At 41.6% G+C, this 21,020-nt stretch overlaps 1 non-coding gene and 1 pseudogene across 1 annotated transcript; one reads left to right on the plus strand and one right to left on the minus strand.

Annotated features, from left to right (window-relative positions):
- Nucleotides 1–3,331: 3,331 nt before the first annotated feature.
- Nucleotides 3,332–3,522, minus strand: LOC140308014 (U2 spliceosomal RNA). The gene has a single exon (XR_011916027.1). It is a non-coding gene; the product is annotated as a U2 spliceosomal RNA (small nuclear RNA).
- Nucleotides 3,523–11,023: 7,501 nt separating this feature from the next.
- Nucleotides 11,024–11,200, plus strand: LOC140308054 (U2 spliceosomal RNA; annotated as a pseudogene).
- The last annotated feature ends 9,820 nt before the right edge of the window (nucleotides 11,201–21,020 follow it).

Here is a 21,020-nt window from a genome sequence, read left to right on the forward strand (position 1 = left end):
ATTCGCACCTTGTCTTACCCGCGTTTTACAAACCATGGTCGGACTTTCACACCTTCTTGTAGCCGAACAACTCCGCTCCCGCTATTGATTGTGTACAGTCGGGTATTTTAACCTTTTCTTACCCGCTTTTTACCAATTATGGTCGGACATTCACACCTTCTTACAGCGGAACACCTCCGCTTCCAATTTTGATGGTGTATGTTCGAGCATTCGAACTTTTTCTTACCCACTTTTTACAAGCTATGGTTGGACATTCAAACCTTCTTGTAGCAGAACACATCCACTTCTTCTTTTGATGATGTATGGTTGGGCATTCGCACCTTTTCTTACCCATTTTTCAGGAATTATGGGTGGAAATTCACACCTACTTGCAGTCGAACAGCTCTGCTCCCACTTTTGATTATGTTTGGTTGGATATTCGAACCTTTTCTTAACTGCTTTTTACAAACTTTGGTCGGACGTTCACACCTTCTTGCAGCCGAACACCTCCGCTTCCGCTTATGATGGTATATATTCGGGCATTCGAACCTTTTCTTACCCGCTTTTTACCAACTATGGTCGGACATTCGCACCATCTTACAGCGGAACACCTCCGCTCCCTCTTTTGATGGTGTATGTTCGGGCATTCGCACCTTTTCTTACCCGCTTTTTACAAACTATGGTTGGACATTCAAACCTTCTTGTAGCCGAAAACCTCCACTCCCTCTTTTGATCATACATTGTCGGGCATTTGCACCTTTTCTTACCCGCTTTTTGCAAACTATGCTCGGACATTCAAACCTTCTTGTAGCCAAACACATCCACTCCTGCTTTTGTTGATGTATGGTTGGGCATTCGAACCTACTTGTTGCCCGCTTTTCATTAATTATGGGTGGACATTCAGACCTACTTGCAGCCGAACACCTCGGCTTCCGCTTTTGATGGTGTATATTTTTGCATTCGAACCTTTTCTTACCCGCTTTTTACAAACCATGGTCGGACTTTCACACCTTCTTTTAGCCGAACAACTCCGCTCCCGCTATTGATTGTGTAGAGTCGGTTATTTTAACCTTTTCTTACCCGCTTTTTACCAACTATGGTTGGACATTCACACCTTCTTACAGCGGAACACCTCCGCTCCCTCTTTTGATGGTGTATGTTCGGGCATTGGAACCTTTTCTTACCCGCTTTTTACAAACTATGCTCGGACATTCACACCTTCTTGCAGCGGAACACCTCCGCTCCCTCTTTTGATGGTGTATGTTCGGGCATTCGAACCTTTTCTTACCCACTTTTTACAAACTATGCTCGGACATTCACACCTTCTTGCAGCGAAACACCTCCGCTCCCTCTTTTGATTGTGTATGTTCGGGCATTCAAACCTTTTCTTACCCGCCTTTTACAAACTATGGTCGGACATTCAAACCTTCTTGTGGCCGAACACATCCACTTCTGCTTTTGATGATGTATAGTTGGGCATTCACACCTTTTCTTATCCATTTTTCAGTAATTATTGGTGGACATTCAGACCTTCTTGCAGCTGAACACCTCTGCTCCCGCTTTTGATGGTGTATAGTCGGGCTTTCGAGGCTTTTCTTCAACGGTGTTTACAAATTATGGTTGGAAATTCAGACCTTGCAGCCGAACACCTCCGCTCCCTCTTTTGATCATACATTGTCGGACATTCGCACCTTGTCTTACCCGCGTTTTACAAACCATGGTCGGATATTCACAGCTTCCTCTCCACCATACTTGTATGGTGGGATATTCACACCCACTTGCATCCGAAGACCTCCGCCCCCACTTTTGTTGATATTTAGTCGGTCATTCACACTTAACCCGTTTTCTTGCAGCCAAACACCTCTGATCTCGCTTTTGATGATGTAAGATTGGGCATTCAGACCTTGCTTTTCCTGCTTTTCACCAACTATAGACGGACATTCACACCTTCTTGCAGCCGAACACTTCCGCTCCACCTTTTAGGTTTCTATCACACCTTTTTTTTCACCGCATTTTATAGATTACGGTTGGAAATTCTCAACCACTCATCCGAAGAGCTCTCCTCCCGCTTTTGTTAATATATTTGAACTTTAGTCAGACATTCACACCTACTTGCAGCCGAACACCACCTCTCTAGCTTTTGATGATGTATGGTCCGGCATTCCTACCGTTTCTAACACATTTTTCAGCAATTATGGTAGGACATTCACACCTTCTTGCAGCTGAACACCTCCTCTCCCACTTATGATCATATGCAGATTGATTTTCGAAAATTTTCTTTCATGTTTTCTAGCAATTAATGATGGACATTTAGACCTTCTTGCAGCTGAATACCTCCGCTCCCGCTTTTGATCATACATGGTCAGGCATTCGAACCTTGTCTTACAAACTTTAGTCAAACATTCACACCTTTTTGCAGCCGAACACAGTTTTTTTCAGCCGATTTTGGGCATTCGAACCTTTTCATACCCACTTTTTACCAACTATGGTCGGACATTCAAACCTTCTTGTAGCCGAACACATCCAGTCCTGCTTTTGATGATGTATGTTCAGGCATTCGAACCTTTTCTTACCCGCTTTTTACAAACTATGCTCGGACATTCAAACCTTCTTGTAGCCGAACACATCCACTCCTGCTTTTGATGATGTATGGTCGGGCATTCGAACCTACTTGTTGCCCGCTTTTCATTAATTATGGGTGGACATTCACACCTTGTCGCAGCCAAACACCTCCGCTCCCTGTTTTGATCATGTATGGTTGGACATTCGCACCTTTTCTCACCCGCTTTTTGCAAACTATGGTCGGCCATTCACAGCTTCCTCTCCACCATACTTCTATGGTAGGATATTCACACCCACTTGCATCCGAAGACCTCCGCCCCCACTTTTGTTGATATTTAGTCGGTCATTCGCACCTTACCCACTTTTGGCAAACTATGGCCTTCTTGCAGCCAAAAACCTCTGATCTCGCTTTTGATGATGTAAGGTTGGGCATTCAGACCTTGCTTCACCTGCTTTTCACCAAATATAGTCGGACATTCACACCTTCTTGCAGCCGAACACTTCCGCTCCACCTTTTAGTTTTCTATGGGGCATTCACACCTTTTTTTTCACCGCATTTTATAAAAACACCACAGGAACACCGTATTGAGGCTTTGTTCTGACCGCTCATTCGGTGTCGCGTTTCTTTCAAGCAATTCTCCTGGTTAGCCCGCACTCGGCTCGCTCCCAGAACCGTGTTAAAGTCTACTTCGCATTCACTCTCTTTTCTCAGCAGACTAAAAGAAAGTTTCATCTTGGGCTCCCTGAAACTTCCATCCTGCACCGCTGTTTGCTTTTTCACAAGAGCAGAGGAGAGCGCACCGTTCCCAGGGGCACTACAGTACCGGGTCGATGCTTGGAGTGAACGGAGCAAGCTCCTTTTTCAACTCCTATTGATACAAATCCATTTAATATGTAGTCCTCGCATAGAGGACACATCAGACATTAAACTAATAAGAACAGATACTACACTTGATCTTAGCCAAAAGGCCGAGAAGCGATAACTGTCCACTGGTTCACGTCCGAGGGCCCTTCCTGGCACAATGCGCACTTGTAGCGGTGTTCTTTTTATGGCCATAGTGTCACTTTGCACCTCGGCCCACCCGCTGCACTGAGCACTCTTCAGCCCTTTTAAATGGTATAACTTTACACTACCGCACGCTCCAGCGAGCACCATTCAAGCAACAACTTTGCACTCCAGCTTCGAACATTGGCACAGTCGCAACAAGTAAGGCGACTCTACTCAGAGAAGTCACTCTGCACAGTAACAAGATTTCTTTTGCACAGACAGAAAGGGCTTCATCCGCAAAGGTAAAGCCTGCCAAAAATAGAAACAACTCATTAGTGCTGCTCAACGTTGTACTTTGCAGTAAAACAAAGAGCAAATCTAAAGATTCAGGAATCCGAGAATAAGCTTACTTCCATGAGTTCTTCACGATTTCGGATTTTGCTATAAAATGAATTCCTTCACTCAAACTAAATTAAAACTGCTAAACCGCTAATCTGTTACATGCAAGGCAGATGTCAAATTCACCGAAATAGGATCTAAGGGTATTTGGCCAATCGAGCTGTAGCAGCTTCGGTAAAAGAGTATAAGTTGAAGAGTTTGTGAATAAAGGTGTGCGCACACATAGTGAGTTGTAGGAAAATAGGCAGGGAGCAATGCCGGCTGGGGTATAGGTTCTTGTATGTTGTCTGACTGTTTGATTTGAATGTGTTGTGTAAGTGTCCTGTTGAATGTTACATGTTTGGGCTTTGACACGCTTCACTGTGGTTGTTAACTGTGTGGTGTGTCCTGAAATGTTATATGTTTGGGCTGTGTGACATGCTTAATGCTTTTCAGTAGCAACCCACTTATTGATATATAGCAACTGACAACATAAGAAGTCCGGACATACTTTGATAGTAGTTGTAGAAGTATCCTTATTGATAATAGATAAACTAATTCATAGTGATAGAACAGTAGATGAACAGGTGCCTGCACATGTCTCATGAAAATAAAATGGGTGTATGATTGCTGACGGCAGAGCAATACTGCCAAACTTATGAGTTCTTGTGGCAAACTTGATTCAGTGTCTTGACGTGTATACGCTGTTTCGCTGACTTGTCACAAGAAACAAAGTGTGTTTGATAAGATCCGACCATTTTATTACGGGAGGATCAGTATGTATGGATTCTGATGTGACTGATAAACTCATTCGTATCTTAAGCATAATCTACTACGTGAGACAACGCCCTGGCACACAATCAAAAAAAAAAAAAAGAGAGAGCGGTTTTGTGTCCCCACAGTCCATAATGTAGAAAAGAGAGAAAAAAAGCCTTTCTGATTTGTTGTGTGTGCTCACAGTGCAGAGTGTAGAGAAAAGAGAGAAAAGAAAGCCGTTTTGGTGTCACGGGTGTTGTGACTTACACACACACATTTCTGAATTGAGAAAGGAAATTATTTTAGAGGAAGCACTAGAGTTTAGATCCCACATTTGTTGATAGGCATTCATTTAATTTTTCTTTTAATCAGTTTTAAAGTGAATACTAACTGAGAAATGAAAAAGGTGAAGAGTTTAGAAGCTTGGTTCAAGAGCAAAACTTGGTTTATGATCAGCTGAGTCTCTAAACAGAACAGCAAAGGGCTTCATCGAACATTTAAAAAAGATTCAGATTGTTAGAATATCCAGAATTTATAGGAATGGTGGTGATTACTCTTATTTTCTAGAATGGAAATAACTGCACCATGTCTGTTTTATGAATTTAAGGGGCTAAAAAGTTTTGTTCTCGTTTTTCTATGATTAACCGAATGTATGTGAGAGTCCAAACAGACAGAAGGGTTACGGCCGAGCGCTGGACCTTCCAAAAAAGATGAGACAGGCTGGACCCGTGCCATACTAGTTAAGGCCTGCCTGTGGATAACAGGTTCTTTAAACTCTCACACACACAAACTCACACACGTTCGCACACATACACCCATACACACACACACACATTCTTGAACTTGCTGCAAGATTAAACCTTTGCATTAACTGACTCCAGCAACTCTGAGTCTCATTGAGAGACTTTTCTCAACAATTGGGTCCTCAAACCAGATCTCAACGTTTTTTCCGCTGTCCAGGGTCGGAGCTGAAACCGTGCACGGGGGAGTCCAGTACTCCTAATGAAAGACCCCCTGCTGAATTGCGGTAATTAGGGGCCAGTGTCCACTGAAAGGGGGAAAAAGGGACGAGATCGTACTTTTGAATCAATGGCCAGAAGCCATTGGCAGTGCAGGCATCAACAATAATGGTGTTATTTCACCCATTAACACTTAAGGTACCTCATGCAGTGGCTGTGATATGGTTACTTAACAAAATATCTTTACCAGACATCTCTCCTACATAACAGTTCTTCTTTCACAGCCACACCTTGTTGTCGAGAGATGTGCTACACTTAATCCATCCACACTGCTACCTACCCCACAGATGGAAAGCCAGAAATAACCATCAGTGTTTTACCCAGGCCAGACTTAACTGATATACGTTATGAAAATGCAGAAATAACTATATTTATTCAACAGATCAAGGAAAAAAACCCTGATGGCACAAATGCTACAGGATTTGCAGTAGTAACAGAAACTGAAGTTTTCTTAAAACAACCACTACCAAAAAATTACTCTGTTCAAGCAGTCGAATTGGTAGCTTTAACTGAAGCTTGTAAATTAAATAACAAAAAGGTTGTTAACGTTTACACTGACAGTCAGTATGCCTTCTCAACTGTACATGTGTTAACACAGCATTGGAAAAACAGGTATGTTGACATCCACAGCTAAATGTATAAACTACAAATATTTTAGCATTATTAGATGTTATTCAATTGCCATCTACAATAGACTCGTATGAATGACCGGAAGGAAAACCATACTGCCAAAGAATTTGTTTAAATATGCTGCAGTATTGAGCCACGGACCATGTCATGTCTCAACAGGAGGGATGGAAGCAATAATGAACCAGGTTTTTACAGCATATGGTTTTACTAATTATTAAAAACATTTTTTTAGAATAAATAAATGAATAAAGTTTTGTCTAGCAGGTCAAATATGTGCAAAATACATTCCACAGGGCAATCTAAGACCAAAACGAAGATAATTCCCTAAGCCAGTGTATCTTTTTCAACATATTTGTTTGGATTTCATTATTTCATTATTTTGTAGATTTCATTGAACTAAATTAATGTTAAGGGAAACGATTCTGCTCAGTGACAACAGAGGTTTTTACCAAATGGTCTGAAATATTTCCATGTGCACAAGCAGATGCACTCTCAGTAGCAAAATCACGCGTAAAATAACTCATTTCTAGATTTGAAATTCCTGAAAAGATCTTCAGTGATAATTTGACACACTTTGTAAACAATGTCATCTCACTGATGGCAAAGAACTTAAAATAGACCTTAGAAACCACTGTGATATAGAAGGTTTCGCTAACACATTGGAATTGTTTTACTATTTACATATGCATGTGCAGTGAAGAATTGCTTGCTGCTGATAAATGCAAAGAAGAACAGCTTACACATAAATGCTCACATATAGGCTGCTGAATGCAATGAAGACCTGCTTATCCAGTAAAGTTCAATGTCAATGTGTAATATTCAATTAGGATTTGCAAAACAGTGAAGTTAAACAATGAATGGGTCCATAGTCGGTATGAGAAGACTACAGGAATATTTACCTGGGTGTACGTTCAAACAGAGATGAGAAAATTGCAATAAATTATTGTTTGTTTGTTTGTTAGTATGTATATGAATGTTATGTGTATAAACTGTGTTGAGTTGTAGTTACTCAGTAGTGTCTCAGTGAAACAACCGACGGGGGAAGCCTTGCGGTGACAACAAAAGCAGTGTTTTACTGATCAGTCAAGTTGCTCCAGTGTACTCCATACAAACTGGTTGGCTACTGAAGGGATAGAAAATGGGGAATACTTGTTTTAAAGCAAACAAGGAATTAGATGGGAAAAATACATGTTTTAACGGGACCCAGACAATATTAAATACTCAGACAGATGGGAGAAGAAGTGTAGTTTTGTAGGAAATCACAAAATTATTACATAAAATGAGTGAAATCAATTGAAGAATGCCTTTCTGAAGAGCTGTTTACCACAGATGAGCAGCTTTGCGACCAAGCACATTGTAGATCGCTTTACTGCCAAAATGATCTAGTTTAATGGATTGGTTTAGACATTTATAACAGCATTTTAAGAACAAAGAGAGAAACAAAAAGGGACAACGCTTCATGGTGGAAGGTGATGTATAAATAACTGTGTATATGATGAAGGAGAGACCATTTGAGCAGCACAGCCATTTCGCAGCACAGGAACAGCAGTCCAAGTTAAAGGATCTCCCATGTGGTATCACCTGTCACACTGTGTCAAGGCATCAAAAGAAGAAAAAATCACCAAACTCAAGGACAAAGACACGAAGACTCCGGTGAACGAAGAGAGAGGACTTACAAACCAGAAATACAAAAGGATGCTCGATATCAAGATCCAGAAGAAGAGGCTAACAATGCCACGAACACTTACGATGCTGGGAATGATGCCAGCAATGAACAGAGAAGAAGATTCAGTGTCATCAATCTGCAACACGTGCCTCTAATGAGGGGGTGAATATAGAATCCTCAACGATTACAACGTCTCTGGGAACTGTGACAACAACAAGGTTTAAACCATTTTGATATATATTGTAACCTATTGGCTAAGGAATAGTGCTGAAAATGAGGTAAATCTAATCCACCACTGTCCTTGGTCTTCTGTAGGGTTTTTAAACTAAAACGTGGTGGTTTGTTTTTCCACAGAAATTTGGAGATGCATGAATCTAGTGACTTAAACCAAGTAGCAGATGGTTTTATGGGGATCATTGAGAACAAATAGTTAACTTTTGGTAGTATCATCATTTTAATGGTTGTAACTCTCCCCAGACTGCAAGAAAGCTGGAGAGACAGTGGCGTTCCTCTAATTTAGAAGAGTCTCAATTAGTCTGGAAAGATAGTTTAATAACGTATAAGAAAGCACTTCGTAAAGCTAGAACTGCGTATTATTCATTATTGATAGAAGAGAATAAGAATAATCCCAGGTTTCTTTTCAGCACTGTTGCCAGGCTGACAAAGAGTCCGAGCTCTGTTGAGCCATGTATTCCTTTAACTCTCAGCAGTGATGATTTCATGAGATTCTTCATCAATAAAATTGTTTCTATCAGAGAGAAGATTAATGGAATCCTTCCCATTATTATCACTGATGTATCATCAAGTAGAGCAGCTTTAGAAGTATCTTTCGAACCTGAATTGTATTTAGACAGCTTCTGTCCAGTTGATCTTTCTGAGCTAACAACAGCAATAGTCTCTTCTAAACCATCAACTTGTATGTTAGACCCAATCCCAACCAGACTGTTCAAGGAGGTTTTCCCCTTAATTGACACTTCCATATTGGATTTGATCAATCGGTCTTTGTTGACAGGATATGTACCTCAGACTTTTAAGGTTGCTGTAATTAAACCTTTACTTAAAAAACCTACTCTTGATTCAGAAGTGTTGGCTAATTATCGACCTATATCCAATCTCCCTTTTTTGTCCAAAGTTCTTGAAAAAATAGTTGCAGTTCAACTTTGTGATCATTTACATAGAAATAATCTGTTTGAAGAGTTTCAGTCAGGATTCAGAGTGCATCATAGCACAGAAACAGCACTGGTGAAAGTTACCAATGATCTCCTGTTAGCCTCTGATAGCGGACTTGTTTCTGTGCTTGTCCTGTTGGATCTCAGTGCTGCATTTGATACGATCGATCACAGCATTCTGTTACAGAGACTTGAACATGTTATTGGGATTAAAGGAACTGCATTAGGCTGGTTTAAGTCATATTTATCTGATAGATTCCAGTTTGTTCTTGTAAATGAAGAATCTTCCTCACACGTTGGAGTAAGTCATGGAGTTCCTCAGGGTTCTGTGCTTGGACCGATTCTTTTTACTTTATACATGCTTCCATTAGGTAACATTATCAGACAGCATGGCATAAATTTCCATTGTTATGCTGATGATACTCAGCTGTACTTATCTATGAAACCAGATGAAACCTACAGGTTGGTCAGGCTACAAGCCTGTCTTAAAGACATAAAGACCTGGATGACTCAGAACTGTCTGCTTTTAAATTCAGACAAAACTGAAGTTGTTCTCTTTGGACCTGAGCGCTTCAGGGAGAAATTGTCTAGTTATATAGTTACTCTAGATGGTATTTCCTTGGCTTCTAGTTCTACAGTGAGGAACCTTGGAGTTATTTTTTACCAGAATTTATCATTTGACGCACATATAAAACTGGTTTCTAGGACTGCCTTCTTTCACCTTCGTAATATTGCTAAAATCAGGAACATCCTGTCTCAGGGTGATGCAGAGAAACTAGTTCATGCATTTGTTACTTCAAGATTGGACTACTGTAATTCCTTATTATTGGGCTGTCCCACATATTCTCTGAAAAGCCTCCAGCTGATCCAAAATGCTGCAGCCAGAGTTCTGATGAGAACTAACAGGAGAGATCATGTTTCTCCAGTTTTAGCTTCTCTTCATTGGCTCCCTGTTAAATTCAGAATAGAATTTATGATTCTTCTTCTGACATATAAAGTTCTTAATGACCGAGCTCCATCATATCTTAAAGATTTAAATGTAAGATATTTTCCTAACAGAGCACTTCGCTCCCAAACTGCAGGTTTACTTGTTGTTCCCAGAGTTTCTAAAAGTAGAATGGGAGGTAGAGCCTTCAGTTATCAGGCCCCTCTCTTGTGGAATAAGCTGCCAGTAAATGTCCGGGAAGCAGACACCCTTTCCACTTTTAAGATTAGGCTTAAAACTTTTCTTTTCGATAAAGCTTACAGTTAGGGATGGCTCAGGTAATCCTGAAACATCCCATAGTTAAGCTGCTATAGGCTTAGACTGCTGGGGGACCTCATCTGTCACACCTTTCCTCACTTTGCTCTCTTTTTCCCCCTGTTTAATTTCAAAATTGATTTTATGTACATGTGACATTATTGTGGTTATTAACCTATGTTTCCCTGTTCCAACAGATATCCTTTGAATGGCGTTATGGTGTTTTTCCCCCCTCTTTTCCCTCTTTTCTGTCTTCTCAAACCCCAGCTGGTCGAGGCGGATGGCCACCCTTCCTGAGTCTGGTTCTGCCAGAGGTTTCTTCCTGTTAAAAGGGAGTCGTTCCTTTCCACAGTTGCCACAGGCACGCTCAGGACGGGAGATTGGACTGAAGACACATTTCGGTGCAATCTGTTGGTTTCCTTAGCTAGGATATTAATTTTTTGAATTAGCTCTATATGAATTAATTGGATTATGATTACAATGAATTGAATTCCAATTGGCTTGAATTGGACTATATTACTTAAGTGCCTTGAGATGACAATTGTTGTAATCTGGCGCTATATAAATAAAATTGAATTGAATTGAATTGAATAAGTGATATAGGTAAGGACTTCCAACGAGAGAGATCGTCCTCTACTCTCTTTACTAATTGCACATAATCCATCTGTACTTATCAGTTTAATATGTGATATGTCTATGCAAGGACTACATATTAAATGGATTTTTATCAATAGGAGTTGAAAAAGGAGCTTGCTCCGTTCACTCCAAGCATCGACCCGGTACTGCAGTGCCGCTGGGAACGGTGCGCTCTCCTCTGCTCTTGTGAAAAAGCTAACAGCGGTGCAGGATGGAAGTTTCTTTTAGTCTGCTGAGAAAAGAGAGTGAATGCGAAGTAGACTTTAACACGGCTCTGGGAGCGAGCCGAGTGCGGGCTAACCAGGAGAAATGCTTGAAAGAAACGCGACACCGAATGAGCGGTCAGAACAAAGCCTCAATACGGTGTTCCTGTGGTGTTTTTATAAAATGCGGTGAAAATAAAGGTGTGAATGCCCCATAGAAAACTAAAAGGTGGAGCGGAAGTGTTCGGCTGCAAGAAGGTGTGAATGTCCGACTATATTTGGTGAAAAGCAGGTGAAGCAAGGTCTGAATGCCCAACCTTACATCATCAAAAGCGAGATCAGAGGTTTTTGGCTGCAAGAAGGCCATAGTTTGCCAAAAGCGGGTAAGGTGCGAATGACCGACTAAATATCAACAAAAGTGGGGGCGGAGGTCTTCGGATGCAAGTGGGTGTGAATATCCCACCATACAAGTATGGTGGAGAGGAAGCTGTGAATGGCCGACCATAGTTTGCAAAAAGCGGGTGAGAAAAGGTGCGAATGTCCAACCATACATGATCGAAACAGGGTGTTTGGCTGCGACAAGGTGTGAATGTCCACCCTTAATTAATGAAAAGCGGGCAACAAGTAGGTTCGAATGCCATACCATACATCATCAAAAGCAGGAGTGGATGTGTTCGGCTACAAGAAGGTTTGAATGTCCGAGCATAGTTTGTAAAAAGCGGGTAAGAAAAGGTTCGAATGCCCGAACATACACCATCAAAAGAGGGAGCGGAGGTGTTCCGCTGTAAGACGGTGTGAATGTCCGACCATAGTTGGTAAAAAGTGGGTATGAAAAGGTGCGAATGCCCAAATTCGGCTGCAAAAAACTGTGTTCGGCTGCAAAAAGGTGTGAATGTTTGACTAAAGTTTGTAAAAAGCGGGTAAGACAAGGTGCGAATGCCTGACAATGTATGATCAAAAGCGGGAGCGGAGGTGTTCAGCTGCAAGAAGGTCTAAATGTCCATAATTAATTGCTAGAAAACATGAAAGAAAATTTTCGAAAATCAATCCGCACATGATCATAAGTGGGAGAGGAGGTGTTCAGCTGCAAGAAGGTGTGAATATCCTACCATAATTGCTGAAAAATGTGTTAGAAACGGTAAGAATCCCGGACCATACCTCATCAAAAGCTAGAGAGGTGGTGTTCGGCTACAAGTAGGTGTGAATGTCTGACTAAAGTTCAAATATATTAACAAAAGCGGGAGGAGAGGTCTTCGGATGAGTGGTTGAGAATTTCCAACCATAATCTATAAAATGCGGTGAAAAAAAAGGTGTGATAGAAACCTAAAAGGTGGAGCGGAAGTGTTCGGCTGCAAGAAGGTGTGAATGTCCATCTATAGTTGGTGAAAAGCAGGAAAAGCAAGGTCTGAATGCCCAATCTTACATCATCAAAAGCGAGATCAGAGGTGTTTGGCGGCAAGAAAACAGGTAAGGTGTGAATGACCGACTAAATATCAACAAAAGTGGGGGCGGAGATCTTCGGATGCAAGTGGGTGTGAATATCCCACCATACAAGTATGGTGGAGAGGAAGCTGTGAATGGCCGACCATAGTTTGCAAAAAGCGGGTGAGAAAAGGTGCGAATGTCCAACCATACATGATCAAAAGAGGGAGCGGAGGTGTTTGGCTGTGACAAGGTGTGAATGTCCACCCATAATTAATGAAAAGCGGGCAACAAGTAGGTTCGAATGCCCAACCATACATCAACAAAAGCAGGAGTGGATGTGTTTGGATACAAGAAGGTTTGAATGTCCGAGCATAGTTTGTAAAAAGCGGGTAAGAAAAGGTGCGAATGCCCGACAAAGTATGATCAAAAGAGGGAGTGGAGGTTTTCGGCTACAAGGTTTGAATGTACGACCATAGTTTGTAAAAAGCGGGTAAGTAAAGGTGCGAATGCCCGAACATACACCATCAAAAGAGGGAGCGGAGGTGTTTCACTGCAAGAAGGTGTGAATGTCCGAGCATAGTTTGTAAAAAGTGGGTAAGAAAAGGTTCGAATGCCAGAACATACACCATCAAAAGAGGGAGCGGAGGTGTTCCGCTGTAAGAAGGTGTGAATGTCCGACCATAGTTGGTAAAAAGCGGGTAAGAAAAGGCTAAAATACCCAACTCTACACAATCAATAGCGGGAGCGGAGTTGTTCGGCTAAAAGAAGGTATGAAAGTCCGACCATGGTTTGTAAAAAGCGGGTAAGAAAAGGTTCGAATGCCAAAATATACACCATCAAAAGCGGAAGCCGAGGTGTTCGGCTGCAAGTAGGTCTGAATGTCCAAGTAGGTGTGAATGTCAGATCATAATTTGTAAAAAGCTGATGAGAAAGGTGTGAATGACCAACAATAATTGCTGAAAAATGTGTTAGAAAAGGTAAGAATGCCGGACCATTCATCATCAAAAGCGGGAGAAGAGGTGTTCGGCTGCAAGAAGCTGTGAATGTCCAGCCATAATAACTCAAAAACGGGTAAGAAAAGGTAGTATTGCCAGACCATAAATGATCAAAACAGGGAGCGGAGGTGTTCCGCTGTAAGAAGGTGTGAATGTCCCACCATAATTGGTAAAAAGCGGGTAAGAAAAGGTTAAAATACCCGACTGTACACAATCAATAGCGGGAGCGGAGTTGTTTGGCTACTAAAAGGTGTGAAAGTCCGACCATGGTTTGTAAAAAGCGGGTAAGAAAAGTTGCGAATGCCGGACAATGTATGATCAAAAGAGGGAACGGAGGTTTTCGGCTGCAAGGTCTGAATTTCCAACCATAATTTGTAAAAACCGGGGAAGAAAAGGCTCGGAAGCCCGACTATACACCATCAAAAGCGGGAGCGGAGGTGTTCAGCTGCAAGAAGGTCTGAATGTCCATCAATAATTGCTAGAAAACATGAAAAAAAATGTTCGAATATCCAACCGCACATGATCATAAGTGGGAAAGGAGGTGTTCAGCTGCAAGAAGGTGTGAATGTCCACCCATAATTCCTCAAAAATGGGTAAAAAAAAAGGTGCGAATGCCCAACCATACATCATCAAAAGCAGGACTGGATGTGTTCGGCTACAAGAAGGTTTGAATGTCCGAGCATAGTTTGTAAAAAGCGGGTAAGAAAAGGTTCGAATGCCCGAACCTACACCATCAAAAGAGGGAGCGGAGGTGTTCCGCCATAAGAAGGTGTGAATGTCCGACCGTAGTTGGTAAAAAGCGGGTAAGAAAAGGTTAAAATACCCGACTGTACACAATCAATAGCGGGAAGGGATGTGTTCGGCTACAAGAAAGTGTGAAAGTCCAACCATGTTTTGTAAAAAGTGGTTAAGAAAAGGTGCGAATGCCCGACAATGTATGATCAAAAGAGGGAGCGGAGGTTTTCGGCTGCAAGAAGGTCTGAATGTCCAACCATAATTTGTAAAAACCGGGGAAGAAAAGGCTCGAAAGCCCGACTATACATCATCAAAAGCGGGAGCGGAGGTGTTCAGCTGCAAGAAGGTCTCAATGTCCATCAATAATTGCTAGAAAACATGAAAGAAAATTTTCGAATATCAAACTGCACATGATCATATGCGGGAGAGGAGGTGTTCAGCTGCAAGATGGTGTGAATGTCCACCCATAATTCCTGAAAAATGGGTAAAAAAAAGGTGCGAATGCCCAACCATACAACATCAAAAGCAGGTGTGAATGTCAGATCATAATTTGCAAAAACCTGATGAGAAATGGTGAGAATGCCCGACTATACACCATCAAATGCGGGAGCGGAGGTGTTCGGCTGTGAGTAGGTGTGAATGTCCGACCATACTTGCTGAAAAATATGACAAAGCAGTTTTCATTTGGTTTGAGTGAAGGAATTCATTTTCTATCAAAATCCGAAATTGTGTAGAACTCGTGGAAATAAGTTTATTCTCGGATTCCTAAAGGTTTAGTGTTGTTCTTTGGTATACTGCAAAGTAATACTTTCTATTTTGTTGAAACCGATTCAGACATGGATAAATATGAAGGACAAAGCAGTTTTAACTTGGTTTGAGTGAAGGAATTCATTTTATATCAAAATCCAAAATTGTGTAGAACTGGTGAAAAGAAGCTTATTCTCGGATTGCTAAAGGTTTAGTGTTGTTCTTTGGTATACTGCAAAGTAATACTTTCTATTTTGTTGAAACCCATTCAGACATGGATAAATATCAAGGACAAAGCAGTTTTAACTTGGTTTGAGTGAAGGAATCCATTTTATATCAAAATCCAAAATTGTGTAGAACTGGTGAAAAGAAGCTTATTCTCGGATTCCTAAAGGTTTAGTGTTGTTCGTTGGTATACTTCAAAGTAATACTTTCTTTTTTGTTGAAACCTATTCAGACATGGATAAATATTAAGGACAAAGCAGTTTTAACTTGGTTTGAGTGAAGGAATTCATTTTATATCAAAATCCGAAATTGTGTAGAACTGGTGATAAGAAGCTTATTTTCGGATTTCTAAAGGTTTAGTGTTGTTCTTTGGTATACTGCAAAGTAATACTTTCTTTTTTGTTGAAACCTATTCAGACATGGATAAATATGAAGGACAAAAGCAGTTTTAACTTGGTTTGAGTGAACGAATTCATTTTATATCAAAATCCGAAATTGTGTAGAACTCGTCAATCGACGCTTATTCTCGGATTCCTGAAAAGGTTTAGAGTTGTTCTTTCCTATCCTGCAAAGTACAACGTTCTTTTTTGTTTAAAGCTATTTAGACATGAATAAATATGAAGGACAAAGCAGTTTTAACTTGGTTTGAGTGAAGGCATTCATTTTATATCAAAATCCGAAATTGTGTAGAACTCGTGAAAAGAAGATTATTCTCGGATTCCTAAAGGTTTAGTGTTGTTCTTTCCTATCCTGCAAAGTACAACGTTCTTTTTTGTTTAAAGCTATTATGACATGGATAAATATGAAGGACAAAGCAGTTTTAACTTAATCGGTTTCAACAAAATAGAAAGTATTACTTTGCAGTATACCAAAGAACAACACTAAACCTTTAGGAATCCGAGAATAAACTTATTTCCACGAGTTCTACACAATTTCGGATTTTGATATAAAATGAATTCCTTCACTCAAACCAAGTTAAAACTGCTTTTTCCTTGATATTTATCCATGTCTGAATCGGTTTCAACAAAATAAAAAGTATTACTTTGCAGTATACCAAAGAACAACACTAAACCTTTAAGAATCCGAGAATAAACTTATTTCCACGAGTTCTACACAATTTCGGATTTCTATATAAAATGAAATCCTTCACTGAAACCAAGTGAAAACTGCTTTGTCATATTTTTCAGCAAGTATGGTCGGACATTCACACCTACTCACAGCCGAACACCTCCGCTCCCGCATTTGATGGTGTATAGTCGGGCATTCTCACCATTTCTCATCAGGTTTTTGCAAATTATGATCTGATATTCACACCTGCTTTTGATGATGTATGGTTGGGCATTCGCACCTTTTTTTACCCATTTTTCAGGAATCATGGGTGGACATTCACACCTTCTTGCAGCTGAACACCTCCTCTCCCGCATATGATCATGTGCGGTTTGATATTCGAAAATTTTCTTTCATGTTTTTTAGCAATTATTGATGGACATTGAGACCTTCTTGCAGCTGAACCCCTCTGCTCCCGCTTTTGATGGTGTATAGTCGGGCTTTCGAGCCTTTTCTTCCCCGGTTTTTACAAATTATGGTTGGACATTCAGACCTTCTTTTAGCCGAAAACCTCCGCTCCCTCTTTTGATCATACATTGTCGGGCATTCGCACCTTTTCTTACCCGCTATTTACAAAACATGGTCGGACTTTCACACCTTCTTGTAGCCGAACACATTCGCTCCCGCTATTGATTGTGTACAGTCGGGTATTTTAACCTTTTCTTACCCACTTTTTAGCAACTACGGTCGGACATTCACACCTTCTTATGGCGGAACACCTCCGCTCCCTCTTTTGATTGTGTATGTTCGGGCATTCAAACCTTTTCTTACCCGCCTTTTACAAACTATGGTCGGACATTCAAACCTTCTTGTGGCCGAACACATCCACTTCTGCTTGTGATGATGTATAGTTGGGCATTCACACCTTTTCTTACCTATTTCTCAGTAATTATTGGTGGACATTCAGACCTTCTTGCAGCTGAACACCTCTGCTCCCGCTTTTGATGGTGTATAGTCGGGCTTTCGAGGCTTTTCTTCAACGGTGTTTACAAATTATGGTTGGAAATTCAGACCTTGCAGCCGAACACCTCCGCTCCCTCTTTTGATCATACATTGTCGGGCATTCGCACCTTGTCTTACCCGCGTTTTACAAACCATGGTCGGACTTTCACACCTTCTTGTAGCCGAACAACTCCGCTCCCGCTATTGATTGTGTACAGTCGGGTATTTTAACCTTTTCTTACCCGCTTTTTACCAATTATGGTCGGACATTCACAACGTCTTACAGCGGAACACCTCCGCTCCCAAATTTGATGGTGTATGTTCGAGCATTCGAACTTTTTCTTACCCACTTTTTACAAGCTATGGTCGGACATTCAAACCTTCTTGTAGCAGAACACATCCACTTCTTCTTTTGATGATGTATGGTTGGGCATTCGCACCTTTTCTTACCCATTTTTCAGGAATTATGGGTGGAAATTCACACCTACTTGCAGTCGAACAGCTCTGCTCCCACTTTTGATTATGTTTGGTTGGATATTCGAACCTTTTCTTAACTGCTTTTTACAAACTTTGGTCGGATGTTCACACCTTCTTGCAGCCAAACACCTCCGCTTCCGCTTATGATGGTATATATTCGGGCATTCGAACCTTTTCTTACCCGCTTTATACCAACTATGGTCGGACATTCGCACCATCTTACAGCGGAACACCTCCGCTCCCTCTTTTGATCATACATTGTCGGGCATTCGCACCTTTTCTTACCCGCTTTTTACAAACTATGCTCGGACATTCAAACCTTCTTGTAGCCAAACACATCCACTCCTGCTTTTGTTGATGTATGGTTGGGCATTCGAACCTACTTGTTGCCCGCTTTTCATTAATTATGGTTGGACATTCACACCTACTTGCAGCCGAACACCTCGGCTTCCGCTTTTGATGGTGTGTATTTTTGCATTCGAACCTTTTCTTACCCGCTTTTTACAAACCATGGTCGGACTTTCACACCTTCTTTTAGCCGAACAACTCCGCTCCCGCTATTGATTGTGTAGAGTCGGGTATTTTAACCTTTTCTTACCCGCTTTTTACCAACTATGGTCGGACATTCACACCTTCTTACAGCGGAAAACCTCCGCTCCCTCTTTTGATGGTGTATGTTCTGGCATTCGAACCTTTTCTTACCCGCCTTTTACAAACTATGCTCGGACATTCACACCTTCTTGCAGCGAAACACCTCCGCTCCCTCTTTTGATTGTGTATGTTCGGGCATTCAAACCTTTTCTTACCCGCCTTTTACAAACTATGGTCGGACATTCAAACCTTCTTGTGGCCGAACACATCCACTTCTGCTTGTGATGATGTATAGTTGGGCATTCACACCTTTTCTTACCCATTTCTCAGTAATTATTGGTGGACATTCAGACCTTCTTGCAGCTGAACACCTCTGCTCCCGCTTTTGATGGTGTATAGTCGGGCTTTCGAGGCTTTTCTTCAACGGTGTTTACAAATTATGGTTGGAAATTCAGACCTTGCAGCCGAACACCTCCGCTCCCTCTTTTGATCATACATTGTCGGGCATTCGCACCTTGTCTTACCCGCGTTTTACAAACCATGGTCGGACTTTCACACCTTCTTGTAGCCGAACAACTCCGCTCCCGCTATTGATTGTGTACAGTCGGGTATTTTAACCTTTTCTTACCCGCTTTTTACCAATTATGGTCGGACATTCACACCGTCTTACAGCGGAACACCTCCGCTCCCAAATTTGATGGTGTATGTTCGAGCACTCGAACTTTTTCTTACCCACTTTTTACAAGCTATGGTCGGACATTCAAACCTTCTTGTAGCAGAACACATCCACTTCTTCTTTTGATGATGTATGGTTGGGCATTCGCACCTTTTCTTACCCATTTTTCAGGAATTATGGGTGGAAATTCACACCTACTTGCAGTCGAACAGCTCTGCTCCCACTTTTGATTATGTTTGGTTGGATATTCGAACCTTTTCTTAACTGCTTTTTACAAACTTTGGTCGGACGTTCACACCTTCTTGCAGCCGAACACCTCCGCTTCCGCTTATGATGGTATATATTCGGGCATTCGAACCTTTTCTTACCCGCTTTTTACCAACTATGGTCGGACATTCGCACCATCTTACAGCGGAACACCTCCGCTCCCTCTTTTGATGGTGTATGTTCGGGCATTCGCACCTTTTCTTACCCGCTTTTTACAAACTATGGTTGGACATTCAAACCTTCTTGTAGCCGAAAACCTCAACTCCCTCTTTTGATCATACATTGTCGGGCATTTGCACCTTTTCTTACCCGCTTTTTGCAAACTATGCTCGGACATTCAAACCTTCTTGTAGCCAAACACATCCACTCCTGCTTTTGTTGATGTATGGTTGGGCATTCGAACCTACTTGTTGCCCGCTTTTCATTAATTATGGGTGGACATTCAGACCTACTTGCAGCCGAACACCTCGGCTTCCGCTTTTGATGGTGTATATTTTTGCATTCGAACCTTTTCTTACCCGCTTTTTACAAACCATGGTCGGACTTTCACACCTTCTTTTAGCCGAACAACTCCGCTCCCGCTATTGATTGTGTAGAGTCGGTTATTTTAACCTTTTCTTACCCGCTTTTTACCAACTATGGTTGGACATTCACACCTTCTTACAGCGGAACACCTCCGCTCCCTCTTTTGATGGTGTATGTTCGGGCATTGGAACCTTTTCTTACCCGCTTTTTATAAACTATGCTCGGACATTCACACCTTCTTGCAGCGGAACACCTCCGCTCCCTCTTTTGATGGTGTATGTTCGGGCATTCGAACCTTTTCTTACCCACTTTTTACAAACTATGCTCGGACATTCACACCTTCTTGCAGCGAAACACCTCCGCTCCCTCTTTTGATTGTGTATGTTCGGGCATTCAAACCTTTTCTTACCCGCCTTTTACAAACTATGGTCGGACATTCAAACCTTCTTGTGGCCGAACACATCCACTTCTGCTTTTGATGATGTATAGTTGGGCATTCACACCTTTTCTTACCCATTTTTCAGTAATTATTGGTGGACATTCAGACCTTCTTGCAGCTGAACACCTCTGCTCCCGCTTTTGATGGTGTATAGTCGGGCTTTCGAGGCTTTTCTTCAACGGTGTTTACAAATTATGGTTGGAAATTCAGACCTTGCAGCCGAACACCTCCGCTCCCTCTTTTGATCATACATTGTCGGACATTCGCACCTTGTCTTACCCGCGTTTTACAAACCATGGTCGGACATTCACAGCTTCCTCTCCACCATACTTGTATGGTGGGATATTCACACCCACTTGCATCCGAAGACCTCCGCCCCCACTTTTGTTGATATTTAGTCGGTCATTCACACTTAACCCGTTTTCTTGCAGCCAAACACCTCTGATCTCGCTTTTGATGATGTAAGATTGGGCATTCAGACCTTGCTTTTCCTGCTTTTCACCAACTATAGACGGACATTCACACCTTCTTGCAGCCGAACACTTCCGCTCCACCTTTTAGGTTTCTATCACACCTTTTTTTTCACCGCATTTTATAGATTACGGTTGGAAATTCTCAACCACTCATCCGAAGAGCTCTCCTC

This window comes from Leuresthes tenuis, unplaced genomic scaffold (assembly GCF_036924035.1).
Source record: "Leuresthes tenuis unplaced genomic scaffold, fLeuTen1.0.hap1 SCAF_5, whole genome shotgun sequence".
NCBI classification, from domain to species: Eukaryota; Metazoa; Chordata; class Actinopteri; order Atheriniformes; family Atherinopsidae; genus Leuresthes; species Leuresthes tenuis.